The sequence below is a fragment of the Chiroxiphia lanceolata genome, chromosome 2, assembly GCF_009829145.1.
Source record: "Chiroxiphia lanceolata isolate bChiLan1 chromosome 2, bChiLan1.pri, whole genome shotgun sequence".
Classification (NCBI taxonomy): Eukaryota; Metazoa; Chordata; class Aves; order Passeriformes; family Pipridae; genus Chiroxiphia; species Chiroxiphia lanceolata.
Genome location: NC_045638.1, coordinates 94,560,492 through 94,568,388, shown reverse-complemented (window position 1 = coordinate 94,568,388; position 7,897 = coordinate 94,560,492). Strand labels below are relative to the sequence as shown.

The 7,897-nt window shown below is 49.3% G+C and overlaps 1 long non-coding RNA gene across 1 annotated transcript; it reads right to left on the bottom strand.

Annotated features, from left to right (window-relative positions):
* Positions 1-206: 206 nt before the first annotated feature.
* Positions 207-2,770, bottom strand: LOC116782763. Its single transcript, XR_004355344.1, has 3 exons — positions 2,630-2,770; positions 1,345-1,535; positions 207-266 (listed from the first exon to the last, which is right to left on the bottom strand). It is a non-coding gene; the product is annotated as an uncharacterized LOC116782763 (long non-coding RNA).
* Between the last annotated feature and the right edge of the window lie 5,127 nt (positions 2,771-7,897).

Below are 7,897 nucleotides of genomic sequence, written 5' to 3'. Positions count from 1 at the left end.
TCTAGGTCTGTGCATACCTTTTGTTGACTTCCCCTTAGTCTGCACCCAAACCTTCTTCTGCATCCTGCAGGGGTTTTCTTTGTGTTGCATACAGGGCAACTTTTAAATCTGGGTAGTTTCCCTCTTGATAGTAATAATTTTAGAAAAATCAAACCAAACCAAACCTCTTCAATTTGACCTGTTTAGTACATCAAACCTATATAAACCATCATAGTTTTTTGTAAATCACTTCTAGGGTTTTCATATTAGATATTACTTCTCAAAGCCTGAAAGAGAAGATAAGAGACTCTGCTGTTCATCTTAAACGTGATGAAAACCTCAAGATTTCTGTGTGGGTGGCTGCACTGGGCATCACTGACAAGCACCCACAGTAAGTAGTTATTCCAGTAAAGCTCCAGAGTTTGGAGCTATGTAATTACGAAAAAACCCACATTTCCATTTAAAAATAATAAAATATCTTTCCAGGCCTGGGGGGGGTGTGTGGGAAAGTGTGAAAAATGAACCTACAAGCCTCACATTTCTCATACTAAGCAGCAAATAAAACCCCTACACATTATTTTAAAAATAAAATCTTGACTTTTTTTATCCACCTTCATGAGACTTGAAAACTTCACATATGGGGTTTTTTTATTACTTATTTTTCTCCTTTCTCCACCCTCCACTCCACCCCACTGAAAGCTGAGGAGCTGGCAACAAAAAGACAGCCATTAATCCACCCATCAAGTGGTTCTGAAAACTCGACCTGTGGCCATGTAGCTGAGATGGATGGTGGTGCCAGGCTGGCTGTGTACATAGCCAGGGTGGAGCCTTCTATATTTAAAAGGCTCATACGGTGGTTAGAGGAGAAAATAAGACAAGTGAGTCTGTTAATTAGGGATAGAAAGCCTCAGTCCCTGAAGCTCTGGTACACATCACACTTTCCTCCAGCCCTTGACTTCCTTTCCACCCTAGTTATTCCATCTCTCCTGTTCGTCTTATATTTGATTATGAGTTCTTGAAGTAAAGGCTTCCTTGTCCCAGCACAGCAGGGCAGTCAGCTGTAATGGCCTTTTCAGGTCACTCAAAGAGTTACTAAGTGCTTGATCCTTACACACTGGGATGGAGAGCTTTAGCGCTCTAAGAAAAGTGGTCCGAAAGACTTATCAGCTCTGGGCAGCTCCTCTGTCCCTAAGGTCAGTTTCCCAGGGGATCTTGGCCACTAATTCTTTAAAGAGCTGGAAGTTTATTCTTCGGAAGTTCACTCTGCTCCTCACCAAGCCCATGTTCCTCAAGAACATGAACTCAACCCAGGCCTTGGTTGCTACAGCCCAGACTGCCTCCACTTAACTTCTCTGATGAGCTCACCTGCATATGTGAGCACCAGGTCCAGCAATACTTCTCCTCTGGGTGGTTTGTCCAATACCTGGACCAGGAAGTTGTCCTCTATGCACTCCAGGAATCTCCTGGATTGCTCTCAGCCATCTGTATTACTTTCCCATAGATGTCTGGATGGTTGAAATTCTCCATCTGGATGAAAGCATGTGAGTGTGATGCTTCTGTAGATGAAGCAAGAGGCCTCATCAGCAGGCTCCCCCAATCAGGCACCTGGAGCAGACCCCGACCACAAGGTGTCCTTTGTTGGTCCAGTCCTTGATTTTCACGCACAAGCTCCCAACCTGTTCACGGCTGTTTCTCAGAGGCAGCTTTCCACAATCCATCCATTCCTTAACCTAGAGCACAACAACCCTCCCTCCTTCCCATCTCTTCTGGAAAGCTCGTAGCCCTTAATTGTAGTGTTGCAGTTGCGTGAATCGTCCCACCATGTTTCTGTGACAGCAATTAGCTCATACTTTTCCAATTGCACCATGGTTTCCAGCTCCTCTTGCTTGTTTACCATGCTGTGTGCATTGGTGTAGAGACACTTCCGCTGGGCTATCAACCTCCTCACTTAATTGGAAGAGCCCTCTCTAATTCTTTTGGGACAGTTTACAATATTTCCCTGCTGCTTCGTAAAGTGTTGGTGTTTCCTGGTTCCTCTCTGACACTCAGATAAACAAATTTTGTAATTTGTGGCTCCATTTGGGACTAAAGGAGTCATAGTAAAATTTGGGATAGCAAGCACTGCTGTGTTGGTTTTGGCCTGGTATTCAAAGCCGGAAGTGCCCGAGGTCTTAGGAAGTCAGTTTCCACAAATCCAGCCTAATTTTGGCAAATTCGGGAGGCTTGGAAACAACAGCTAGCTCTTATATGACCTTAATCACGTGGAAGCCCAGAAAGGCTGTTTTGGGCTCATCCAGAAAAAGTAAATGCTGCATTGTAGATATTCTCAGAGAATGGGGTGGAAGGGAGTATCTCTCCACCACATGCTTACTGCAATACTCCAAAAAGCTGTAAAGGACTATCAGACCCAGTAATTCCCAGGGCAACAATGGTCTGTACCACATTCACTCCAGCTGCTTTGTTTTGCTCCACAGCTGAGAAACCATCCTGCAGCAATAAGGTGGTTTTCCATTAGAGGTCCATTACACTTAATATCAGCCATCTGTAAAGCTCTCTGCTCCACCTGCAGCCTTAAGAGATCACTTCTTAATAATTCAGTGCCTTTAGATAGGCACAGTAACAATTTGGCTCCTTTCAGCGGGGATTTTACCTCACAAGCAGCAGATAGAGGTCTCTCAGTATGGTAATGCTGCCCTTTCCCTCCAGGATGGGCCTCCCTTGGCAGATACTGGAGGCAGAAATGCAGCTTTCCCTCTGGTGCTGGAGAGCTGCCATCCCCATTTGCCTTCTGGAAAAGCCAATTTTAGCAAAGCCGTAGCTCTCCAGAATTGTGGTCTTGCTGTGATTGCTGTTGCAATCCAACGTGGGACATTCCAGGGCTTCCCAACAACAGCTGATGTGGGGCTGCCCCATTAGCTTGGGTTTCCTATGGCTGGTAGTGCTGAGCTGATTTATCAGCTGTTGTTCCCTGTGTCCCACGACCGCTCCTGGATGTGCCAGGGCCCAGAGTGAAAGAGCCTGTTGTTCCCCACAAGGGGTAAAGTCTTGCCAGGTATATCATGTCCTCATTAAGAGAGGGCTGCTTATCTCCTAACCTGAGGTGGAGATTGCAATGTGCCCTTGGTTATGTCTCTGTCCCACTGTACAAAGCAGCCAGGAACAGAGTCTGGAAGCTGGGAGCATGGGGGTGCACAAATGCATGCTCCTTCCCTGCAGCTGGCCAAGGACTGGGAGATCTGCACACCCCCCACATCAGCCTTCTGTCCTGAAACATGGCCATCCGAGGAAACTTAATTAGACTGCAAGAAACAAGCGGAAGGCAAGGGGAGTTAACTGGGTGGTTGAGGGAGAGAAAAGTAATTAGATTTATTTTTTTTTTAGCCTTCCCCTGTGAGCAGTGAAGATGTCCCCTCCTGCTGCCGTACCTGAGAGCACTGGCAGCTGCAGGCATCCCTCTCTTGAACTTTAGCCTTGGCTGCAATGATTTTTTTAAATTTCTCTTAAATTAACTACTAGTGGTAAAATCCAGAAATAAGCTGAAAAATCCAAACTGCCCACCAGTTCATGTGCCCAGTGTGAGCAGGAACCTGGGACAAGGCTCCTCTGCTGGCAGGAGGGGAGCCAGGCACCACTGCAAGGCCCTCCATGTGGCTTCACTGCTTTTACTGAATTCTCATGAGCATCAGGAGTTCTGCAGGAAGGGGTAGAAAAAACCAATCACCCTTAAATTAGCAAGCCAAGTGAAGGAAAAAGGCCAAACCCTGCTGCCCTCTGCACTGGTGGGCCTTATAGGCTGGTCTGCAGGCAGGCATCCCTGTGGGGATGATGGGATGCAGCAGCCAGGGACACAGATGTGCATCTCTAGGAACCTGCTGCTCCGAGGTGAGCTGGCTCCAGCTGTGTGGAACAAGGGACACCTGGAAAGCCATGTGGTAAGGGGAGTGGCCAGCATGCAGTGGGTCTGGGTCCAGTAACACCAGTAGCACCCAGCAGCACAGCCCCTCTGGAAAGTTCATAGCCCTCAAATTCAGTGTTCCAGTTGTGCAACTCATCCCACCATGTTTCTGTAAAAGCAATTAGTTCCTAGTTTTCCAATTGCACCATCATTTCCAGCTCCTCTTGCTTGTTTCCCATGCTGTGTGCATTGGTGTAGAGGCCACTTCAGCCTACTGGCCTCCTTACCTTTTGGGAAGAGCCCTCCCTAATTGCTTTGAGACTATTTACTTACAGTCTGCTTTCTAAAGGCTTGGTGTTTCCTCTCTGACAGTCAGAAGTACATCTCTTTTCCTTTAAAGCCTTGCTAGTAAGTCCAGCCAAGAGGCTGTAGCCAGGGGTTAGTATCTTCTCCCAGGTAACAAACAACAGGACAAGAGGACATAGCCTCAAGTTGTGCCAGGAGAAGTTTAAGTTGGATATTGGGAAAAATTTCTTCCTTGAAAGGGTTGTCAAGAATCCAAACAAGCTGCCCAGTGCAGTGGTGGAGTCACCACCCCTTCAGGGGTTTAAAAGATGTTTAGATATGGTGCTCGGGGACATGGTTTTGTGGTGGGTTTGGCAGTGCTGGATTAATGGATGATCTTAGAGGTCTCTGCCAACCACAATGATTCTTATTCCATATTCCCTCCACTTGGGACTTCAGGTTTCCACCACCTTGACAAGAAAGACTCGACAGAGAAAGGGACTTCAGGGCATACTTGAACTTACCGACCCCTCCCTCTTTTTACTTCCAGAAGGCTTTGGACAGGAGGTGCATTGGGCGTACAGTTCCCTACATGCGGAACTGACAGAAATGTGGCTCCTGTGTTAGTCTTGGTGCACAGGCAGCAAGGCTAGAGAAAGCTTTAGAGCTGTCTGGGTCTCAGGGCGTGCACTCATGCAGTACAGACCACATTTCTGAGAGGCATGATCCACAGCAGGGTGTACAGGTGGCTCTCCTGAACTGGGGAAACCTCAGGGGAGCAGAGAGATGCAAGTCCCAGCATAACCCCTGCAGCCCACTTGCTTGCCCTTGCAGGCAAGTTAGCTAGAGATAGGAGCCTCAGTTGCTTACACTCTGCTGTCCTGATCTTCCAGCAGACATCTCTGAGGTCGAAATCAGCTTAACAGTTTATGAGGACAATGGTCCACGTGCAACACCTCGCACTCGGGTTTGTAAGCCCGCTTCTTAAGTTTGCCTGGGTCTATCTGAATGGCATCCCTTCTATAGCAGTCGTATTAAAATTTGGGAGAGCAAGCACTGCTGTGTTGGTTTTGGCCTGGTATTCAAAGCAGAATCACAGCCGGTCTCACCAGCCCTCCTGCTGGCCACCACTGTGGCTGTGTTGGTGACTTCTGCTGCAGTAGTTTTCCATCGAGGTTGGGTATTTTCCAGAAAGTGAGGCAGAAACACTGACATCTTCCAGGACCCCCCCTAGTCATCAGCTGGTACAGCTGACTCATTTTCATCTTGTTTTGTGGGCTGTGCCTGCCTGTGTGCCTCTTCCTGTCTGCCCACCCCTGCATCTCATGCCAGCACAGCAGCTGCCTTTCCTCCCTGCACATGTGAATGCTGCCAGCATTGCCAGTGCCCCAGGGTGGCTCTGACCACTTGTGTGGCATGGCCATGCAGAAGCTTACTCTATCCCCCGTGCCAGCTCCAGAAACCTTGACAGTCTTCAGAAACCTTGACAGTCCCTCCTCTCCCAGAGTTTCTCACCTGGCCTCTCTGCATCTTCTAATTTGGCCCATCAGGGTCCTCTGCACTCAACAAGGTGCCCACAGCTGCCACAGTCCTTTGGGCAGCTCCCCTGCCCTTTGCAAACACTTTTGGATGCCTAGTTGCAACATGCCTTTGGTGTAGCATCCTCCCCCCTCCCCACCACACCTGTGGGCACGGCAAGGAAGCCCCCCACTGCGGGTGGCAGTTCACCTGGCTCCTGATGTGGTGGCCACCAACACTGTGTAGGGGACAAATTTGTAACCAAGGTTCTGAGAAAGTATTTACAAGCCGTGTCGGCTGCCCTTTCTCTGTGAGGGAGGGGTGTAATGTTACTCCTATTTTAAACAGCCTTAATTGCTCACCCAGCATTTTTCTGGAATTGGAATATTTTTGCCATGCGTCTGCCTTTTCCACTCCCCTTACAGCCCTCCCCTTTTGCCTGAGCTCTGATGCACATCTGTGCCCCTCCCCTTGACCTCCATGAGCCCAAGAGGCGGTAGCCTTGGGACACCCTCGCCCTTTCTTGTCTGGGAAGATGAAGGAGGGCTTCTCTTCACGTCCAGCTCGGTGGCTTGCAGGCATTTGGTCGTTATCTTAACGAGCAGTCTTATCTGACGATCTTTTCCATGAGAGCAGTGCAAAGACAACAAGAAGCTGGGCTGTCCCCTAGGCCTTTTCCAACAGCCCTTTTGCTCCCCTTCACTTCTTCCACCCCTCCTCCCTCCTCTCTGTCCTTTCGTCTTGGCTCTTGGCCGGTGCAATTCGAGCCAACTTGGGTGCACGCGGCTTGGGTGCACGTGCCTGTCCTGTTTACCATGGATAAAAGGGCCCGTGGAGGGAGATACACAACTGCAAGCAGAGATGCAGGCAGGCACGGGAAGGCAGACGCAGGGCGAGGCACGAGAGCGTAACTGAGCAGAAAAATACAGATGGGATGGAGATGTGCACGTAGCCGCCAGGCAACCTGAGCAATTATTAAGAGCAAGACACGCACTGGGGCTAAGGGAGACACGCAAACGTGAGTGCACTTGCAGGCACACACATGGGGACAGGACATCACACGTGCCGAGGAAGAGATAGACAGATGTAGCCAAGCAGAGAAATACTAGGCAGGTAATGAGGGACAAGGACGGGAGGACTTGCAGAGATGTGGTGAGAGGAAACAGCAGGAGCTGCTGTGCAGGGCGTGCACACTGGTGTGTGCCATGGCCCCTCTTCCCAAGGGAAGGATGAGTCCAGCCTCCTGCCTCCTCTCTGGCTGGATACAAATCGTAGACAGCAGCTGCTTTCAGCACTGGGACCCACCCGGAGCAATCTCCCTCATTTATAGACAGTTTCCTGCCTTTGGCTGCCTTACAAAACCTTGCAGCAAAAATTATGGTGAAGGAAGTTTTTTGAATGTTGAATGCTGACCTGCACAAGTCCAAACCCGACAGCCCAGATATGTGGGCTCATTAATGCCACCGTGTATAACAAGGAGAGAAAGTAAAAGCCTTTCTCAGTCAGGAAATTTTGAAACTGTCTCCTGGCTGGAATACTTCCTCAGCAGCTCCAGCCTCTTGCTGTAGACTTGACCCAACTAATCCTTTTCCTCTTGGCTCTTTGGTCTCCCTGACCCATCTCCCCTCCCTCCCCCAGGAAGGAGAATGATAAAGTCCCAGTCTTCAACAAGAAGGTTAATGGAGCCCCCTTGTAAAAGGGGCTCCAGACCATGTGAGAAGTGTGAAGGGGGCTGCCCAGAGGTGCCCTGCCCAGAGTCTGCCTCACACACCTCCTCCTCTTGCTGATCTGGCATTGGGGATGGGAAACCAAATCCCCGTCACTCTCTCTGAGCCACCAGAGTCTGCTCCTGGTCACTTCCTGGAGACAATGGTTTTAGTCCTTGGACCACTGGACAGCTTTTGGCACAGGAGCCAAATCAGTGAATGGAAACATCCTCCCTGTGAGCTGCAGTGACATCCTGCTATTGTTGGCACCCCTTGGCAGGTTTGTTCAGCTTCTTTGTACCAGTTGACATCTCCGGGCTTTCATCAGTGCGTCAGTATCACCGTTAGGCACATGGGCTTCCTGACCTAGTGCCCAAGGAAAGCCCTCTTCTCCTGTTTACGATCAGGATGCGAAAGTAAAGGAAGTAGAAATGCTACTCAGGAATCCACCCCAGGCTTTAATCACCACTATCACTGCTAGAAGACATGGGGAATGTTGAAAAATAATTACCAT